This window comes from Podarcis tiliguerta, assembly GCF_965153285.1.
Source record: "Podarcis tiliguerta genome assembly, chromosome: 9".
NCBI lineage: Eukaryota > Metazoa > Chordata > Lepidosauria > Squamata > Lacertidae > Podarcis > Podarcis tiliguerta.
The window spans coordinates 74,792,124-74,814,458 of record NC_139542.1 but is presented as its reverse complement, the minus strand read 5'-3'; the positions used below and the strand labels follow the sequence as shown (position 1 = coordinate 74,814,458).

Sequence of the window (22,335 nt, the reverse complement as noted above, 5' to 3'; positions counted from 1 at the left end):
TGTTCCATAACCTCTCTATCCCTACTTTCTAGCTTTATCTTCCGGTGTCTCTTGATATATTCTTTCAGCTTCCTCATAGTATTGTTAACTGCTGAATATAACTCTTGATAAAACTCCTGAAATACTCTCAACTTATGTTTCATCAGATTGTGAATATTACCCATTTTATCTTTTATTAGGCTAATTGAATTCTTTACTTTTTTTTACTGTACGGCTCTAGCCAGCAATTTAGAATTTTTATTACTATGTTCAACAAATTCTCTTTTCAAGAATATCAAATCTCTCTGCACTTTTCCCATATCTTTATTTTCTCCTTCCTTTTTGCCCGTAATTGTGCATAACTTATTTTATCGTTATCATTAATATATTGATTTTCCAATGTCCTAATTTCTTCCTCTAACTTTTTCATTTCTTCTTGTTGTTGTTTTTACAATTTACCAGATTCCCTAATACCAATTCCTCTCACCACCGATTTCATTGTATCCCCTATTATTTCTTGAGTACTTTGCCCCTTCTCCTTAATCTCCCATATGTCTAATGTTTCTTTCCCTTATTTACTGTTTGACTATTGACTGTTCTTCTAGTTCTACCACCCTACCTCACAGGGTGTGGTGGGGTTTAGCTGGGATGGGGGGAGTTCCATATACATCACATCAAACTCCCAGGAGAAAAAGTTGGGATATAAATGAAAACAATAATTGTTATTACTTTTATAAAGTGTTCTCATCCCTCTCCTCACAACAACCCTGTGAGGTAGATTCAGCTGGGAGGTAGTGACTGGCCCAATCAAGGCTGCCCAGTTAGCTTTAGAGCAGAGCTGGGATTTGAACCTGTGGTCTCCCTTGTCCTAGTCCAGGGGTCTGCAACCTTTAAGACAAAAAGAGCCACTTGGACCCGTTTCCGAAGAAAAAACAACTGGGAGCCGCAAAACCATTGCGACATTTAAAACAAATATATCTCCGGAGCCGCGATCTGACAGCGGGTGGGAAGGTGACGTCGGGACGGTGCGTGACTAACGCATGCACCGCCCCCATGCGACGTCACAGCCAGTATAGCACCCGCCACAGTGGGGAGTGTCGGGGCACACAATGCGCCTCCTCCCCTCGCTAGTATCCACCCCGGAGCCGCAGCAAAGGTGTAAAAGAGCCACATGCGGCTCCAGAGCCGCGGGTTGCAGACCCCTGTCCTAGTCCAACACTTTTAACACTACAGCAAGCTGGGTCTCTGGCTTCCAGGTGTTGAATAACAGCAGAATGAAGTGGACATTGGTGCAAAAGCAGTTGTGTTGAACTCAGTTCAGTTCCCATTCTGCAAAACAAATGAAGGGGCTCAGAATGCACTCAGAAGCACCCTGTTATTCAACACTGAATACGTCTTTTGTATCCTGCTCTGGTTGGTAGCACTTAAGGTTCTAGTAAAACAAGGAAACGAAGCAGATCCAACGAGCCCAAAGTCTGCCCTCACCTGTGCTAGGTGCTTTCAGGAAGCCCACAAACAAGATGAGAGCAACAAGCTCCCCCCCCCCATTTCTTTCCCCAGCCCCAAGAAACTGGTATTCAGAGACAGACTGCCTCTGCAGATGGAGGTTCTGTTCCTAGCTGAGATGATTAAGAGCTCTGGATAGACTCTGTCTAGGGACAAAAGAAGCTGCCTTTTCACATAGTCAGATTATTGATTTATTTAGCTCAGCAGACGGAGTACACTGAGCGGCAGAGGTTCTCTAGGGTTTCAAATGGGGAGGGGTCTTCCCACTCCTACTTGCAGGTGTCTGCGATTGAACCTGGGACCATCTGCATGCAAAATTCCTAATGGAATTTCTCCAGCACTGTGCTGGAATCCCAAATAATTTTGGACATGCAGTATACTAAATTGGTTAGGGTTTGACTTTGAGATTTGCTAAATAAGGAATACTTTTCAGGTTAGTCCTTCTTGTCTCATCTGGTTTCAGCAGAGAGCAAGAGATGGGATGCAGAATCTATTTGACTGGCTTAGTGAAGAGATCAGCTCATTTTGGCTGTTTCCATTCTAGGCGATCATTGCAAGATGATCATATAACTTTGGTGCCTAAATTTGCTGGTTTCCCTCCTCCATCTCTGTACATTTTTAATTTTATGCAGCCCTGTTTAGGGAGGAATCAGCAAGTTTGGGAGAACCCCAAGATTTGTAGTACCAAAAAATATGGAAGCCGAGAGGTGGGGCCAAAAACAGCACAATGAGAACAGAGCATTCTGAGTGAGCACAGAATGCTGACTGGCTGGAACGCTGAAGAGGGGACTCTGTACTGCAAGATTTTGCTGCAGATCTCCCTAGTTATCCCCCTAATACAGATATGTAACTGAGCTCAAAAGATTATGGTTTCCGTGAAGCCTGCTTTATGTCTTATGCTCTATACCGACTCTTTGGAATAAGAAGTTCTTTGTGGCATGCACATGGATTGCAGTATGCTAATAGGCACTAAAAGATAGACTTCATGATATAAGAGCCAGTGTTTCCATTTCTTCTTCCACAAGATCCCCTTAGGTCTGAGATTCCAGGTCTTTACCAAGCCAAGCCTCTTCCCCTCCAAACCACACACACACACACACACACACCCCTACATAAATTTTCACGTATATACATATATGAAATTAGTAGTTTGATATTGGATACAGTTTGAAATGCTGGCAATGCTGAAATGTTTTCCATGTGGGCTGTGTTGGAAAGGTTCCTTTTTGGCTGCCCACATAAAATAAAGGTCTACAACTACATGCATTTTGGAAATGTCATTGATGGACTGGTCTCTGGGCCTTGCTATGTTTGACATCCTGTGGAAACCTTCTACCTAAGGACAACAGGAAAGTTTCTTCCTAAGAATCTGAGGCAGAAACAGGACTGAGAACTAATCCTTCCCCAAAAGAGGTATCCATTTCAACCACAAAAACAGTTTTTCATGCAGGATTTTTATAACATTTTGATAGTCACACAATAGACTAACCAAGTAGTTTATGGCTGATGGCAGGACTCAGTACGATTAATAGTCTGTATTTGCCATTATCTACAAACACATGATTTTTCAAAGGCAGAATAGAGAACAAAGTTTCTTTTTAAACCACAGTTCTTTGAATTAATCTATGCATGAGCATCTGCCATAAACAGTTGGTTACTACAACAGCTGGGAGGAGCTAGCCAGCAGAATATAACTTTGGAATCAGCTAGTAAGGGAGCCCCCTCCACAAGCGAGAGGGAGCCTTGGCTGGCAAAGCATCAAGGCAAGTTCAGCAGATGCGTGAGTTTGGCAGCAAACTAAGAAGGCCAGGACACCCCACTCTGCTCAACAGAATCCCTTACTCTTAATCGTGTAACAAAAACAAGCAAAGAACAATCATGCAAGTAGAAAGCCAGCAGGAACATGGGGGCTTTCCCGTGTTTACCCCCCCCCCCCTACTATATGTATGACTATCTCTTAATGGGGCAGAAGTTGTGGGTATGTATGAAATGCAATGAGCTATTGGATCTCTGGGAACATGTTTGGTTTTTTTCCTTTGAGGCCAAGGTGATGGAACTGGAAAGTTTAAGAGAGGCAAAGAAAGTGGTGGAAAAGGCCTTTAGGGATGTGGTCCCACACCCTCGACGACAGCTCCCCTGCTCTCAGGGAGAAGGAAGGTGTTGAGGAAGGACAAGATCATCTTGAGATAAAGGGAGGCATTCCCTTGGAAGGGACCCATTTATTGGCGGATGGCCATCTATCTTCTCATGCCAAAGATACCTCTTCTATGGGTGGGGGGATGGTGGTAGTGGGAAATTCAATTGTCAGGAAAATAGCTGTTTGTGTCTGTGCAATGCACATAAGACCACTAAGTTAATTGTGGGTTCTGCTCATAGCCTGGTGCTGGGGAGGAGACAGTTGCTTTGGAGCACCAGTTATGTGGGGAAATGTAGCTGTAAGATCCTGGAAGCCAGATTTAGGGTGCTACATAGGGTGCTGAAAACCAGGACCTCGAAGGTAGCTTTCTCTGAGATGCTACTTATTTGGCACTTAGGGTAAGACAGACAGGTTTGTGGTCTCAATGTGTGGATGAGATTATGGTGTTGGGAGGAGGAGTTTGGATTTGTTAAGGGCAGTCAGAATCATTCTGGGGCAGACTGGACCTTTACCAAAGAGATGGGCACCACTTGTGAGGCAATAAAGGAAAATTTGTTAAAGATGTTTTATAGATGGTATTTCACACCAAGCAAAATATTTAAAATGTATAAAACAAGATCTAAATTGTGTTGGAGGTGCAATCAAGCAGAGGGGACGCTCCTACATATGTGGTGGACCTGTGATAAAATTAAAAGCTTCTGGGATTTGGTATATGAAGAGTTGAAGAAAATATTTAAACAAACTTTTGTAAAAAACAACAACCCAGAAGCTTTTCTATTGGGAATATTAGATTCAGATATCGCTAGGGAAAACACAAAAATATTCCTGTATACAACATCAGCGGCGAGAATCCTAATTGCCAAAAATTGGAAAAACGAGTCAGCACTAACAAAAAAAGAATGGCAAGAAAAATTATTTGATTACCTTGAGTTAGCTAGAATGACAGATCCAGTTAGGGGTCAGTCTAAACAAAAATTTCAAAAGGAATGGGGAAAATATAGTGATTAGAGTGGTACCTTAGTTTACGAACTTAATCAGTTCCGGAAGTCTGTTCTTAAACCAAAGCATTCTTAAACCAAGGTGTGCTTTCCCATAGCAGCAGGGGACTCAATTTACAAATGGAACACACTCGACAGGAAGCGGAACATGTTCTGCTTCCAATGCAAAGTTCACAAGCCAAAACACCTGCTTCCGGGTTTGCAGTGTTCTTAATCCAAGTTGTTCATAAACTAAGCTGTTCTTAAACCAAGGTACCACTGTATCTTAAAAAGCAGTGCCCTCAAATTAATCCCTGGACTTGTTTTGATTAACTTTTGCAAAACAAATGAAGGTGTAAAAGTCTAAAATAGAAATAAAAGTAGGAAAAATCAAAATGAGAAGGAAACAGTTTATTAAATATGAAAGTAGACCAGTGTTGAGGACGAAGGAAGTCAATTAGAAGAAAACAAGAAGTGCAATATGGTTATACAGAATGTTTATTATTTGAAATATGTAATATTTAAGTAAATATTAAAGTAGACCCGCATTGAGGATGAAGGAAGTCAATTAGAAGAAAACAAGAAGTGAAATATGGTTATATGTTTATTATTTGTTTAGTATTTGTACCTATATTTGCACTTGTATTTATATTTTCTTTTTAAGTTTATTCCTTTAGTGTCATATGTGTTTGTGTTGCAACAATAAAATGTATTTAAAACAACAACAACAACAACAGCAACGAGATGGGCACCACTTGAACAGGGATGGAACCAGGCGGTAGGTGCTTAAAATGGAAAAGGTGGCAGAGCAGCTTGTAAAGTGATTGAAGAGGAGGAGGGAAGCCAACAAGAACTGAGGAGGGTCTGGTTCATAACAAATCTCCTCCCTGGGATGTAGATGATAAAACTGATGAACATTTACATGGGAGTTGCAGAGAACGGAGCATTGTAATGCAGGGGACCAAAGTGCCACAAGCCTGATCTAGCTGGCTATGCTTATGTTCTTAGGTTAATTACAGGAATTACTGGTCACCTAGGGCTCAAGGGCTGTCACATAAGAACATGGAAGAGGAGCCTACTGGAACAGGCCAGTGGCTCATCTAGTCTAGCATCCTGTCCTCACAGTGGCCGGCACAGGTGCCATCTTGAATAAAATATTAGGGGGCCCCAGGTAAGTCCCGCCCACCCCACAAAATTGATCACATGACAGGGTGCACACACACCATTTAAATGGCAATCCCCATCAACTTGGGTGGGGGCTCCCTGAAATATTTTATTGGAGGGCCGAAGACCCCTCAGCCCGCAGGTTCATCTTGGCCAACCAGATGAACCATGGGAAGCCTGAAAGCAGGACCTGGAGCAACAGCACTCTCCCGTCCTGCAGTTTCCAGCAACTGGGATTCAGAAGAAATGCTGCCGCCTCCTGCAGAGGCAGAGCAGAGCCACTGCTAGCCTCCTCCTCCTCCATGAATCTATCTAATCCTCTTTTAAAGCCGTCAAAGCTGATGACCACCCCTGCAATTTGTGGGAATAAATTCCATTGTTTATGTAGGGCTGTCATATTTTGAAGACTAAAAAAAGAGGACGCATTTGCCAACTTCTACTTTAAACTATGGATCTCTATGGCCACTCTCATCATGAAAAAGAGGACGTGTCCTGGAAAAAAGAGGACTTATGGCAACTCTATCGGTGCTTTGCTTTGTTTGTTCTGAATCTTCCAACATTCAGTTTTGCTGGGTTCTAGGGCTATGCGAAAGGAAGAAAAACTTTTATCAGTCCACTTTCTGGATGCCATGCATAAGCTATGATCTCCTTCGATAAATGGATCAACAGTATGATAACAGTCGACTTATGAATGGACTGTTTTGTTTGGATAAATATGACAATATTTGGAATGAGTTTATACAAAATGTAGTAGGCTATTAGGATAATAATATCAAAAAGAATGTATGGGTTAGGGTAAAAGGTAAAGGGACCCCTGACCATTAGGTCCAGTCGTGACCGACTCTGGGGTTGCAGCACTCATCTCGCTTTATTGGCCAAGGGAGCCGGCGTACAGCTTCCGGGTCATGTGGCCAGCATGACTAAGCCGCTTCTGGTGAACCAGAGCAGCACATTGAAACGCTGTTTACCTTCCCGCCGGAGCGGTACCTATTTATCTACTTGCACTTTGATGTGCTTTCGAACTGCTAGGTTGGCAGGAGCAGGGACTGAGCAACGGGAGCTCACCCCGTTGTGGGGATTCGAACCGCCAACCTTCTGATCGGCAAGCCCTAGGCTCTGTGGTTTAACCCACAGCGCCACCTGCTTTCCCATGGGTTAGGGTAGCTTTCATATATATTAATATATTATTTTTTTCTACACATTTTTGTGCTTTTTATTTTCTGTTTCTTTGTATCACTTTATTTCTTTATAATTGAAACCTTTTCAGTAAAATAGTAATACCAAAAGAAAAAGAAAAAAATTGTCATGCACAAGTTTATACACGGCTATCACATGGAAGAGGGCAATGTCTTGTTCTCTGTTGCTGCTCCAGATGACACAGGCCAAGATCTCATGCACGTAAGTTACAGGAGAGGAGATTTTGGTTGAACATTAAAAGAAATGTCTTTATTGTATTAGCAGGTTGACAATGGAACTAAGGACCTTTGCCGAGAGCGCTGCTGGGCTCTCCCTCTGCCTCCTCAAGCTGGACAATAATCTGGTGGAGATTTTCTGCATTGAGCAAGGAGTTGGACTAGATCAGGAATGGGGATTCTTGAGCCCAGGGATCAAATGTGGCCCTCCAGGCCTCTCTATTTGGCCCTCAGGAGTGTCCCCAGGGCACACCCCCTCCCACAGGGCACACCTTTTTTGAGTATTTTTGCCTTGCTGGAATGTGCCTTCTTGAACTGTGATAATGAATCTCTCTTTCCAGGAAGGAGGATAGAGAGAGGTGTGTGAGAAGACCTCTTAATTTTGCATGGCAGGAACTATGGATGGGAGAATATGTTAATTTTGGTTTCGGGCAGTTTTTGGTTTTTCCAATCTTTAGTTCTCTACATTTCCTCATCAGTTTGTGATTTTTTAAAAAGAAGTTGTCATGAAAATTCAGCAGCATTTTGGCACATTCCCACCCTAATATACATGTTTTTGTCAGCAATTTTTCCTAATATAGGAAATTATAGATACTTTTGCAAATAGTTTCTTTAATATAGTGTGTGTTATTTTCAATAAATGTATTTTATGCATACTTTGCCCTAGTATATGCCTTTTGAAGGTACAGATTACTTGGATGGAGAACTTTGTGACAGTCAGGCAATGCAGGGAGCAGGCAGGCAACTCCTTAACCCCTTCCCTTCAGTTTGTGTGTTATGTGCACTGCCTTCATTAAGGAGGCTTTAAAAATAGTTATTGATTTTCATTTCAGAGGACCTTGGAAACCAAATGAACAATGATATTCTCTCAATGAACAGCTTCCTCGATGTTTGTAAATAATGTATCGCTCACAAGCCCAACCAGTTAACCCCCCCCCTCCATCAAGTGATGTGGCAAAACCTGTTTCAAGCTGCGTTTCTATTATCTAAGATCCAATTAACCATTTGGAGCAGACTAAAACATAACTAGATCAATCCAGAATCAGATTAATATCCCATCCATAATCACATTAATCACAATCTGTCCATAATTAGCCATCAGATAATCCCATTGGACAGGAGGTAACAGGCAGTATCCAATTATCTCATTAATTATCTATTTTCAGTATCTGTGCACAGTCCCACAACATATGAAAATTGTTTCTCCAGGAAAACAAAATAAAGAAACTGCAGCCCTTTTAAGGCAAGCCCTGCCCAAAGGCAAACATTCCCTTTTCTGGGATGCTGTTGGGTCTTTGTATCTTTACACCTACACGCTTTCTGCTTCCACAAAGTCTTAAGAGATACCATTCTCGCCAAGTAAAATATTACAATCTCCTTCAGAGAGAAATAAAGTCTCTCCCCCCCCCCAAAAAAAATCCCAATGAGTGAAGAAGCTCATGAAGAAGCTGAATGAAGAAGCAATAGTTAATAACTTTTTTTCAACAGTAGCAGAACTATTATTGCGTAAGGATTTATCTTCCTGCAGATATTTCATGATGTATATAATAAATTGCATTCCATTTGTTTTGATTTTATAATGGACTTAATCTGTTGCTGGATTTGTCATTGGGGACAATCCAGAAGAAAGTTTGGATGAATAAACTGTGTTCCTGTGTGGCTCCTATTCATTTCAAAGGGACTTGTGCCAGGTAACTTACCAGTTGATTGGGCCCTTTGCAATCTATGAGTAGACCCCAAATAAACATTCTGAAGTTGTGGTACCACTTCACACTAAAGGTGGGAGGTCACATTTGTAAATGCTCTCTTGTGTAAAAAGCTCCCTGCAAGCATACAAACCTAGTACACCAAGGAGAGTCTGGGCTTGCAATCTTTAGTCCCGATGGGTTAGATTTTCACTTCCAAGACATTTTGTACACGAGAAAGCTTTCAAAAATGGCAGCCTCCCCACCTATAACTTGAAGTGATGGTGTACATTTACAAATATACAAGCAGGCCCTATTGGAAGCTGATAGACTCCCACAGAAGGCAGGAACAATTGATCCTGCTTCAGATACTGCCAAAACCAACTGTACCCCAACATGATTATTCTTCGGTAATTCGCCCACTCTCTCTGTGTAAATTCACACTGCAAAAACTATTTTCCCGAACCCAATCCCTATCTTAAGGATGCCACCTTCCCCAGGCAGGGGAGAGGCCCAACAGATTTAGAGTGCGTGCTTTTGATCTACCTTTTCTAGAAAGGCCGACTTCCAAATTCCATGGCAGTCAGACCAAGACAGACAGGCAAGTTAACAACTAAGGTCAATCTTGGGTGGCAGCACCTTGGACAGCTCCAAGACAAATTGCTCTTGCTCCAGTAAGGTATGGAAGGAACCCAACAGAGAATTATTTCAGGAATGGGAAACCAATGGGCCTCCAGATGTTCCTGGGCTGCAATTCCTAGTCCCTGATCATTGGTCTTGCTGGCTGTGGCTGGAGTCCAACAACATCTGTAGGGCCACACTTTCCTCACCCCTGCCTTACATCTTTTTCTGACCCAGCTACCTATCACAGCCCTTCCCCCACCCCGAGATGGGTTGAGAGGTTTAAAGGCACAGACCAGGAGCCTTAAGTATCATTGCTGTTCACTTTCTTCAAGCATGGTGTGTTGGCATAAGTGCCAGGTATGGGTTGGAGATCCTTGGGGACAAGTGCAGGGGCTCCTGTGAATGTTCTGGCTTGAGGGCCTCTGTCTGGGGAGGAGACGCACCAAGATCAGAGGTCCACAACTGGTACCTTCATCACCTGCACCACCAGGGCCCAGAACTCCCCAGGACTTTGGGATACCTCCTCCTCCCAATCCATGTCCTGGTTGCTACTTGAGGTGGGGGCATGAGAATGGCAGCTTTTGCAGGGGGAAGTCTTATTGGGGAGGCAAATCCCAATCATCTCATCCATGCTCTTTTACGGGCTATGTAGGTAGCTATGATTTCAACACTGGGTCACTATTGTATTTCTGTGATTTTGGCCATCTTGAATGGGACAGCCCTAGGCAACTCCTGTGTGGTCAGGGATTTAAGAAAAGGAGGTTAAGGTTCCCTGGTGGCTGGAAAACATAGTCTGTTTGGATCCACCCACCTGCTACTCCCATTGCTCTGTGGGTTCTCACTTGTGGACAGGACATGGACATCTCTCCTGCAAACAGACAAGGAAGAAGCCTTTGGTGGGTTTTGGCTGCAAGGGAGCAGTCTCACAGCAATAGGAGCCAATGTCTAAGGGCTGAGGTCCAAAAATATTTGAGGGGGCTGCCCCCCCCGGTTGATGGACATTGCCATTCAAATGGTGTGTGTGCACCATGTAACGTGATTAATTACGGTAAGCAGTGTGGGGTTTACCTGCCACCCCCAATATTTTATTCAAGTCGACGCCCCTGCTCACAGGCATGGAAGAGAATCATTTCCTTCTCCTACACCAGAAGGAAAGGGAAGCAGGCTGAGTTCCAAGTATCAGGAGCCTAGTGATAAGCTATGCCATGGCTCAGTCTTCCACAATCTGGTACCCTCCAACTGATTTGGACCACAACTCCCAGCATCCCTGGCCATTGCCCATACTGTCAGAGGTGGATGGGAGTTGTAGTCCAAAACATCTGGAGGCCTCCAGGCTGGGAAAGGCTGCTGTGGAGGTTTGCACCAGTTTCAGAGTGCAAAATTTCTCTCTGTGCTTGATGAAGTGGGTGAGAGATTTAACTAGTAGCAAGCCAGAAAATGCTTTCTATCACAAAGAGCAATTGTGGTGTACATTTCTAAAGCAGGCTCATATATTTGAGCACTGTGGGCCAGGTGAGTGATGAGGAATGTTTTATAGTCTAGGTGTCATTGGCCGGGGGTCAGCTTCACCTGCTGGAGAGGGAGTGACTCCACCTGCAGCTGATTATAGCCTTCAAGGACGTGGAGGAGAAGGCACTGATGAGAACCAGCTGGCTCCAGCCTTCTTAAACAGAGCTCTCAGCAGCAGTCAGATGCTGGAAAGAATGCCTGTGGTTCCCAACCCTACCTTGATGCTTCCTGCTCTCTGTCGGGACCCTTGGCTTCGTTATCACCAGGTTCCCTGATTGCTGGGTTGCCTGACTACATGGATTGCTCTTTGCTCGACCCTCAGAATGGACATGACTTTGTATGCTGACTCTGCCAAGTGTATCTCAGAGACGCTTCTCGCACTCCACAAGCTCTGCGCACTGTTGCTTGGCAATGGGACTGCGGCACTGAGGGACACATTTTGTTCTGCACCACCTTCCACATGTGAGTGGTGGGCAGGGCTAGAGGCAAAATGGGTGGAGCAACAAATGTGAGTTTCACCTTTCTTTAGCAGGCATGTTTCTACTCACCCCCTTCTCCATTCTCCATCTGGGCAACCAAGAGGCATTACTTGAGTTGAAGGACACATTCCATTCACTTCAAAACATTTAAGGAGGCTTGGTGAGACGTGGTCCTGGCAGAGTGGCGTGTAGTGCTGGGAGAGTGCCAAAGGTCCGAGGTTCCCTAGCACTGGCCTAAGTATAAGCAGACTGAACCATTCTCATGGGACAGTTGTGATCAAAGCTGCTTCCTGGCATTTTCTATCCATCTTTGAAAAGGATTATACAATTACTGTCCAAATGCTGCCAATTCCACGTGGCACTCCTGGTGTTTTCCCTAGAGCTGGTATATATTAAGCAGTATATGAATATTCTCCAGTAAATAAGATCTTTTCCCACACCTCCTCACCAAATAATCATTTGCAAAGTAACAATAAAGGATGCCTTCACAATTTTTAAATTATCCAGTGGTGTGGTAAAGCAGGTTGGGATTCTTTAATCATTATTGGATTTTGGAAGATTAAGCAGGTGAATCCTTTCAATTCACTGTGGGGCTCTGCCCTAAAAATGTGCTGGATAAAGGTGGGAAGGTTGCAGAAAGAAGTTGGCATGGAGAGACAGTTTATGGCACTGCTGGCATTTTTAACACTGGAACTGACACTGTATAAAGGCAGTGCTGGCCTAACTTATGGCTATAGGGGGAGGGACCGTGGCTCAGGGGAGGGCATCTGCCTTGTTTGAAGAAGGTCTCAGGTTCCATCCTGCACTGCAGGGGATTGGGCTGGACGGCCATTTAGGTCCCTTCCAGCAATACAGTTTCATGGTCACTGGAATCTCCAGGCAGGGCTGGGAGAGACCTCCTGTCTGAAATCCTGGGGAAGCACTGCAGACAATGCAGAAAACCCAATGTTCTGACCGTGTAAGGCAACTTCCTATGCTCTTGCATGAGTCAGGTCTGCCGAGAGCTGCCTGGGCCACCAGAGACCTCCCTGCCGGGGGGAAGGCAGACCAGTTTGAGGAAGCCTGGGCACAATGAACCAGTACTGGTGGCGGGTGGGTGGGTGACATTGAGATAGTAAAATCCAGTCTTGCACAGCTGTAGGGAGCCTCATGTAGACAGCCGCATACACAGAAAGTCCTTTGCCTGTGATCAGGAACTGCGTTTTTTAATGCTAATAAATGCCTGAAGAGGGAAAGCATAGGACAAAAGCAATAAAGCAAGGATCTTAGGCGCTACGTGCAGAGTGCTCCAGCTTCTGTATTGCTGATAGCAGGCTTCCTCAAACTCAGCCCTCCAAATGTTTTGAGATCATGGGAGTTGTAGGCCAAAAACATCTGGAGGGCTGAGTTTGAGGAAGCCTGGCTGATAGCTCAACAGAGGCATGCAGAGCTCCCTGGTGCAGTCTTCAACATTTACAGGTAGAGTTGGGAAAGACCTCTTACCTGAAACCTTTGAGAGCTGCTGCCAGACAGTAGTAGACAGTCATAAGCTAGAAGGACTGATGGTCTGACTCAGGATAAGGCAGCTTCCTGGGTTCTTCCTATGTTATGCATGCACTGTGAAGTCCATACGGCTGGACTTTTCAAACTAAGCATGCTGGTCGTCCAGGGGAGGCCTTGTCTGCCTTCCCCTTGGCAGGGAGGTCTCTGGTGGCCCAGGCAGCACTCGGGAGACCTGACTCATGCAAGAGCATAGGAAGCTGCCTTACCAGGCATCCCCAAACTCGGCCCTCCAGCTGCTTTGGGACTACAATTCCCATCATCCTTGTTAGCTAGGGATGATGGGAATTGTAGTCCAAAACAGCTGGAGGGCCGAGTTTGGGGATGCCTGATTGTGCCCTTATAAACATCTGCATTCTTTAAAACATGGGCCTTTCTTCCAAATTGATCAAATCACGACACTTCCATTTTGCCTGTAGTGAGATCATGTAACGCACCATACATTTAAAGCATGTGCCTCCTCTGCAAATCCTGGAAACTGCCGTGTGTTAAGGGTGCTTGAATCAGCTCTGTGAGGGGAAACTACAGTTCCCAAAGCAGTTCCCAATGGGGTATGTGCTTTAAATGAAGAAACTGTTGCAACATCTTAGTGATATAATCCTGGATAAGAATGTGCTTCTCCTAATTAATTACTCCTTTTTACTATAAGTTCATTACAATATCATGCTGTACCTCACAAAGGGTGCTTAAGCAACAAAGCCATAGGCTCACAAGTAGTTTGCACTGGAGGTCATTAAACAACAAAAAAAGAATTTGTCATGGTTCAGATACTATGGATCATGCTGATATAATCTCTGCCTTATTGCAGTTATAAGCTCCTAAAACACTGGCCATAAGTGATAAAAGACTCCCTTTGTAAGTCAGGATCTAATCTGCATCAAGCCAGATTTAGTATAGATTATTCATATCCAAAGTGCTGCCATGGTTGTCAAAATTCAAAGCATAAAATCTAATACAGGAAATCTATTGTATCCTTTTAGACTGAAATCTAAAATTTAGGGCCAAGCTTATTGTTTATCTCAGGGCAGTTCACAGCACAAAATGCATAATAAAAACAAGAACAAAACAAACCAGTAACAGATACTCAAAATAATATTGTACTTCTAAATTGTTGGAACCTGGAATCTTATGAAAAAGGCCAGGCAAAAATTGAAAATAATAGTAACAGGAGTAATAGTAAATCCCATTGAACTCAATGGGCTTCCTTGTAATTAGGCATGGATAGTAAATCTGTTAGGCTGTGTGTGTGCTCCCATTTATTCTGCATTTTGGAGTATTCCCACTGGTGGTTTGAGAAGCGGTGGGTGCATGGAGATGTTAGCCATTTCTATTTATTTCATTAAAAAACTAAAAAAAACTAAAAGCAGTTTACAAAAAAGATGTGTACCTGTCCTGTATCTAAACCGCCATTTCTTGAATACTGCATTTTGGTATGTTACCGCCCCCCCAAAACCAGCTTTGATCCAAATTGAAAAACAGAATGACCTCTGTGTTTTAAGCTGGCAGTGTGTACTCGGTCTCTCAGGCTTTAAGGGGAGACAAGTTTTGCTTTGGAGCATGAATGACATCACCGGTCTTTAACAAGTGACCAAGGTTGGTCACAACAGGAGCACTACCACCATGCAAATTTATGGCAAAATATTAAGAAATGGGTCCCAAAATGCATGCTTGGGTTAAAACTGGATCCTGGGTCTGAAAAGGTTCAAGATACCTACCTTGCAACCATTTGCTGGGCTTTTCATAGCTGGTGGACAAATTTACAATATATATCTCACATGATTTTTTGTTTCTCATACTTTTTTTTTTTTTAAATCAGAACCTGTATTTACTTCTTTTTACTGCATTTAACTGTGAACAGCTTTGTTCTCCTCCTAAGTCACAGATCCATAATTGGCTCAAAGGAGCTAATTTTCTTGGCAGGCTTTCCCATATAAGGTTTAGCCTTGTTTTGTTATTTAAGGAAGGCAAAAATCCCAACCTGTTCTATTCTTCATTAACAGCTTGATAACCCCACTAAAAATTCCTTCTGCCTCATCACCCTAGAAGCTGATTTTTATTTATTTTTTTGGAAGCTTGAAGTCGGATTAAAAAGGGGTGTGTGCCACTCCTTTAATAAGTAAACACATGGTAATTAATGAAGAAAAAGGATATGAAGGGGATTCAAAGCCTCCTTACTCAACACACAGATTCACATGCAGCCTGATTCTATGCCTGCTTACTCTAAAGTAATTACAACAGATTTCAGGATCAGGATCAAGTAAATGTTGTGAGGATTGCACCTTGAGGTTGGAGAAACAAATGGTGTTGTTTTAAGAGAGTTATATTGGTTTTACCTCTTTGAAATTTATTATTTATGGCAGGGTGTTCGCAAACTGTGGTCTGGGGACCACCAGTGATTCACAAGTTTCATTTTTAAAAACATTTTTATTACATTTCTGAAAATGGTAAAGATAAAATTCCAATACATTTTAAATAGAGATTTCTTTTCTCACTTCCCAACCTATCTTCCGTGATGTTTTCCTTGTCCCTGTTTTGCTGCCCCCTGTCTTCATTCCCTTTCAATCATAATCATAACACAATAGTCTCTAATTTTTTAGTTGCTCATAGCTCAAAACCTGGTCGTGGATTCTTTATGTTGTAATATTTCTTCAAATAATCTGAAAAGGGCTTCCATTCTTCAAAAAGGTAATCATCATTAGAGGATTGGTATAGCTGTTAGCTTTGCTGATTCAGCACAGTCTGAATCTTATCCATCCTTCCTTAGCAGCTACTTCTTCATCTTTCCATTTCTGAGCATAATGAAGCCTAGCTGCTAAAGTTACATACATAAACAAATTAACCATTCTTTTTTGGAATTTCTGTCCACATAATCCCTAGCAGGAAAGCTTCAGGGGGGTTTTGGGTTGGGGTTTTTTTTTTTTTTTGTAAACTCACTTTAAACATCTTTTTTATCTCATTGTATATCTTATTCCAAAATACCCTTTTTTGGAAATCCACTATATATGAAAAAGGAGCACCTGCTTGCTTACACTTCCAGCAGTTATTGGAGACCTTCTTATACATTTTACATCATTTATCTGGTGTTCAATACCATCTATACATCATTTTCATATAATTCTCTTTTAAATCATAGCAAGCAGTGAAGTTCATATCTACTGTCCACAACTTTCCCCACGTGTTTGTTTCTATATTAGGTCCTAAATCTTTGGCCCAATTTATCATTACTTATTTCACCATTTCAACTTTCATCTCCCATTCTAATTATAGTTTATACATTTTTGAAATCAGCTTTTTTCTTCCTCCAAGCAGAATCTTTTAAAAATCAGATACTTGGTCCGTAAAATCTTTTACTAAATCTTTTAAAAAATATATTCATTAATTTGATGATATTATAACCAATTTGATCTCCATGAAGATCTTGTGTCTTCATATTCTTTTTTCAATTTACAGAGATTTCCACACTATATCTCTATATTTACCCCACTTCTCCACCATATTTAATTTCTTTGATGCACCAGCTACTATTGGTGATAACCATAAAGGGGTTTTCCTTTCAAATAAATCTCTGTATCTAGTCCAAACTCAATATAAGCCTCTCCTTATACAATGACTCAAAAAATCCCTATTTCCTTTTACCTTGTCGTACCATAGGTAAGCATGCCACCCAAATTGTTCCCATATCCTTCTAGATCCAACAGTCTTGCATACTTTGTATTTCACTATTTCCCCTTAATTCCCTCCATAACACTTCTTGTTGTTTAGTCGTGTCCGACTCTTTGAGACCCCCTGGACCAGAGCAGGCCAGGTACGTACTCCTGTATGCACTTCTAGTATCAAGATAAACAATAATGGTGATAGTGGGCAACCTTGTCTCGTGCCCCTTGTCATAGTGTACTTTTCTGTTACCACTCCATTTACTATTATACTTGCAATTTGTCTGTATATATTACCTTTATCCCTCTCCCCCCAGCCCATTATATCCAATATTTTCCCCATAAAACTCCAAAAAAACACATTATTGAACACCTTCTCTGCATCTAATTGCTTATCATTTCTCTTTTCAAAATATTCTACAGTATCTAATATAGTTCTAACATTGTCCTTTATTGCTCTTGTTGGGAGAAATCCAGCTTTATCTTCATGCATCTAATTCTTTAAAACTAATTTGTCTCCTAGCTAATATTACTACAGTTTGTAGACACAGTTGATCAAGGAAATGGGTCTATAGTCCAATCTGAGTTGGATTTTGATCTTGCTTTGGTATCAATGTAATATTAGCATATTTCCAGGAATCTGATTCATTAGTTTTATTCAGGTGATCCACCAAGGTGTGTCTGTGGATTTGTGGCTGAAATCAGGAGGCAACATATCTATCATATTACTACTCTCTTTTTTTAGTTTACAGCAGGAGTTGAAAGTGTCCTCTATTAGGGAAGAAATTTGATTCAGTTCTTATTTAAAGGTGAACCTACCTAAATCGCACTTCCTGAAACAATACATGAATTGAGATAGTCATGCCCACTAATTTCAATAAGCCTACTCTGAGTAGGGGGCACACGGGTGGCACTGTGGGTTAAACCACAGAGCCTAGGACTTGCCGATCAGAAGGTCGGCGGTTCGAATCCCCGTGACGAGTGAGCTCCCATTGCTCGGTCCCTGCTCCTGCCAACCTAGCAGTTCGAAAGCACGTCAAAGTGCAAGTAGATAAATAGGTACCACTCCAGCGAGAAGGTAAACGGCGTTTCCGTGCGCTGCTCTGGTTCGCCAGAAGCGGCTTAATCATGCTGACCACATGACCCGGAAGTTGTACGCCAGCTCCCTTGGCCAATAAAGCGAGATGAGCGCCGCAACCTGAGTCGGCCATGACTGGACCTAATGGTCAGGGGTCCCTTTACCTCTACTCTGAGTAGGACTAATATTGGATACGGCCCTAGGGTTCAAATCCTCATTCAGTCAATGGTGACCTTGGGTCAGTTGCTGCCTCTCAATCAAGCCCACCTTGAGGAGTTGTTGTGAGGATAAAATTGAGAGTGGGGAGAACCATGTGACCAACTTGAACTGCTTGGAGGAACCAAGCATAATAATAATTAAAAAATAATAATAGGAAGAAAATAGGAGGAATATGTGTTTCCTGAGTCACAGGTTGCCCACTTGTAATATAGACAATTTACCATAATTTATTTCATTATCTCTATTTTGAACGTTGTGCTCTGCTGACAAAAAGCAAATATCTACGATTCTATGATTCTATGAATCTGGAGAACATCCACAATGTGTTATCTGTCTCAAAAGAAGGAAACTTTATGGACAGAAGATGGTAATTAATTGATTTCTGGTTTGCAAGGGTTATGGGTGTATGTCACAAATCCATATGGCCTCATGATGCTCGCCACATTGATCCAATTGATTTGAAACTAAAGGACAGATACATGCTGTTCAGTGCCTCTCAAATGTTTTCAAGGATCTATAACAAGTGCTGTTGGGGGGAAACTGGGCCGCTCGCTTTCCTTGTGCCCTGAACTGGCCATTCACACACACATCCAAAGTTTTTTTTTAAAAAAGGAACCTTCAGTCTTAAAAAAAACCTAGTTCCTGGAAAGTATAGTGTTATCTAGATTTGATTGTATTCCAGGACTAATTATTGACGACTCTGCTGTGCTTCCATGGAATCACGCTCTTATTATTCATAGCATTGTTTTTATCTCTGTGAAATAACAATTTCTTCACTCTGCATTATTTTCTTTCTTAAGTTGTGGACTGTACGATGTCAAACAGGCAAGCCATTGATAGTTTCTGTATCTCTCAGACATCTGTATTGCTATATGAAACAAAACAAAACAAAACAATTTAATTAAAAAAGAAGAAAACAAATGAACAAAACAATCACTTTTAAAAAGCAAATTTCCCCCAACAAAACTCCCCTTCTACGGTAAGGCAGCTCACTCATTCTCTGAATGTCAGGGGCCCCTCAGGACAGGGGCTTTTTGTGGGTGCACTTCTGCAATATGTCATTGACACAATAATAGCACATTCGTGGTGGATTTATACTGGACCATCCACACCCCATTCAACTTTATTAGTTGTTCTGTGATGCCCCAGTGTTACAACATTATTGCAGTCTGGAGGGGCACTCTTGTGCTACAGTGCAGCAAAAACAAGACAATCCTCCCCCCTCCAGAACATTTGTGGCCTGGAAAGTGACAGGATTTCATCAGAAAGCTATGGAACAAGCACAGACTGGAAGCAAAGCAGCAAGGCCACCCTGAAACATTTGCAGGCCCAAGCAGCGTTGAAAGCCGGATCACATCTATCCACCCTGACAGCATCGTGAGCACAAATCATCACAAATGCACAACAAAAAGGATGGCTGGATTGGCTCCACATCATTATGTAGCCAAAACTAAGCTGTCCACACACAGGGCTAAAAGAGAGGGGTTGTCAAAACACTTTGAGAATTGTAGTTCCATAAGGTGGACTGGGGTCTCCAAACAATTCTCAGCGCCTTTAACTGACTATAGTTCCAAGGATTATTTGGGGGAAGCCAAGGTTATTTAAAGTGGTATGATACTGCTTTAAATATATAGTGCAGATGGGCCTTTGTGGCTTATTCTGCGATGCCACAGGCAGGGTGGCAATCGTATCTGCTGGGTTTTGAACTCAGGAAGCTGCCTTAGCCCTTTAACATTGTGGCAGCACACAGCTCTGCCCATGTGGCTGCAGTTGTGCCCGGTTCTTGTCTCTCTTGAGTTTCATGAGTAAATTTAGGCATGTCATCGGTTTTGGAATTGATCTGTCTCATCTGCTTTCTCCATGCACTGGAACGCAAGCCACATTCCAAGGAGCTATCCTCTTAATCACTTTCATATTTTCCAATGAAATTCAAATCCCAAGTTAAAGACGCTCAATTCCTTAAAAACTCCTGAAAGCTCATAAATCACGCAGGCAAATGAAGGAGCCTCCAAATCTGAAATGGGCTCTGCAGACTTAATGGGGCTTGTTCTGGCTCTTGAGGAAGGGGCGTCGGCTGAAGGAGTAGTAAATCTGTCCTCTGGAAATGGGGATACCATACTAGGCTGGTGTTGCATGACTGGTCTTTGAAGTTGCTGGGTCACTTAGACAATTGGCAGGTCCTGCAGTAGCGGGGCAAGGGGGGGGGGAGAAGCTTAATGTCTGGTCTTTCTGACCCTGTTCCAGCCACCTACGCACAGATGAAAAGGAGGGCCCCCTCCAAGTTTCAAGCAGATGCAAGCAGAGGGAATGGGAGAGATTTACTGTATGTTCCACTTAGATACAAATGTTGGGTTTCTTGGTTTTGGCAAGATATGCCAAGCACAGCTTCCAGAAATTGGCTGAAGGGGGTGGGAGAGAGACCTCGTTTCAATTTGGTAACCAAAGGCCCATGCATTTTTTATTCTGGGTAGACATGCAAGAAAGTGGAATACAAAAGCTCTTGTGTTTTTCCTGAAGGGTCCTTGCTCAGGGATACAGGATACTTCTGACTAGGCTATGAAGAGGCAGGAATGCCTTGTGGGGACTGAGAAAGTATGGTTAACCAAGAAACAAACCATGTGGACCCCGGCCAGGTGTGAGAATGGGCACTCCTTTGTGTTCCCCCACCCACGGGGCCAACAGAGTTGTGTTGACCTTGGCTGACAAGCCCACAGCTGTGCTCCATGTCATCCAACCCAAACTGCCTTCAAGCTGCATCAGGTTTCAGAGGTTCTTAATGTGTTCCTTGCAACAGAGCACTGGCTTGGCCTCAATCCGTAGCAGCCACATTGAAACTTTCTTTTCTTTTCTTCCCCAAATCTCTGTTTGCAATAGCTGATGTGGTCTTTAATGAATATGGTGCCGAATGGGAGATCTGGGTCCAAATCTCAGCTTAGCCCTGGGTGCACAACGTGGCTTTTGCTAAGGGCCCCTCCAGATGTCCTTTATATTGTGCATTCATGACAATAGCCCTGTACAATTAAAGCACATGGTTTCCTAGTTAAAACTAGTTAAAATCTGTACAATGGGGATACAATGGGAATAACGACCTTCCTTTCCAAGATTGTTGTACTGAATAATATACATTAAAAGCAGGACATGCATCAAAATGTAGCAGTATGTCCTCAGCCCCTAACAGCCATTCTGTTCAGGGTTCCAGCCAGCAAGGCAACCATGCCTTCCTTTGGAATACTATTGGTGTTAGGGGCTCACACAGCCCAATTCACCTTCACCCCCTCTTGATTTCCACCTTTTCTTTTCCACCTTTTTTTCCTGTAGCTCCTGGTACATACCCAGTCCTCACTGGGCTGTTTTGTGTGTGGGTTGCCAATGTTTAATCATTTTAAAAATACTATTTTGACCTGCGGAGCTGAAGCAGGGCACACCAGCCAGCGGATTAGAGCATTGCTGGGCTGAATTGTGTATGTTTGTTTTTTTGGTAAGCCACTTTGAGAATCACTTGAGTACAAATCTTAAAAAATAATAATCCTATTGCACCATCAGTGTGCATGACAACATACACTTACTTCAACCAGCTGCACCAGGCAGGCTTTTGATTAACAAGCTGGATACTCTTGATAAGTTGAAAAGCATAAATGAGTCTATGGCAATGAGAATGTGTGAAATCCGATGAATAGTTGGGCCTACTTCACAGTCAATGTGTAAGGAAAGGGCTGGTGCTGTGTTTTTATTGTAACTACCTGTATGTGATCTTTTTATATGTATTTTAATTGTAACAATCCTTGTTTTTAATGATTGCTTTTTGTATGTTCTAAGCTGTTTGTTTTAATAGTAAGCCACCTTGAGTTCAGACCATTTGGATCCCTTCCAGTCGGGATTCAGGCCTCATCACGGGACTGAAACTGCCTTGGTCGCACTGGTCGATGATCTCCGGCAGGCTAGGGACAAAGGTGAGAGCTGTTTCCTAGTTCTGCTGGATCTCTCAGCGGTGTTTGATACCATCGACCATAACATCCTTCTGGACCGTCTTGAGGGGCTGGGAGCTGGGGGCACTGTCATACGGTCGTTCCGCTCCTTCCTCCTGGGCCGTGTTCAGAAAGTGGTGCGGGAGGATGAGTGTTCAGACCCCTGGGCTCTCACTTGTGGGGTGCCTCAGGGTTCTGTCCTCTCCCCCACGCTTTTTAACATCTACATGCAGCCGCTGGGAGAGCATCAGGAGGTTTGGGCTGAGTGGGAACCAGGCAGAGGGCCTTCTCGGTGGTGGCGCCCGCCCTGTGGAACGCCCTTCCAGCAGATGTCAAAGCGATAAACAACTACCTGACATTCAGAAGACATCTGAAGGCAGCCCTGTTCAGGGAAGTTTTAACGTGTGAT

The 22,335-nt window shown here is 43.0% G+C and overlaps 2 long non-coding RNA genes across 2 annotated transcripts; one reads left to right on the top strand and one right to left on the bottom strand.

The window, feature by feature from the left end:
• Nucleotides 1-5,321: 5,321 nt before the first annotated feature.
• Nucleotides 5,322-8,580, top strand: LOC310657944. Its single transcript, XR_014502024.1, has 2 exons — nt 5,322-5,547; nt 7,222-8,580. It is a non-coding gene; the product is annotated as an uncharacterized lncRNA (long non-coding RNA).
• Nucleotides 8,581-18,670: 10,090 nt separating this feature from the next.
• On the bottom strand, nt 18,671-22,012 carry LOC310657940. Its single transcript, XR_014502020.1, has 2 exons — nt 21,528-22,012; nt 18,671-18,829 (listed from the first exon to the last, which is right to left on the bottom strand). It is a non-coding gene; the product is annotated as an uncharacterized lncRNA (long non-coding RNA).
• Nucleotides 22,013-22,335: the final 323 nt, after the last annotated feature.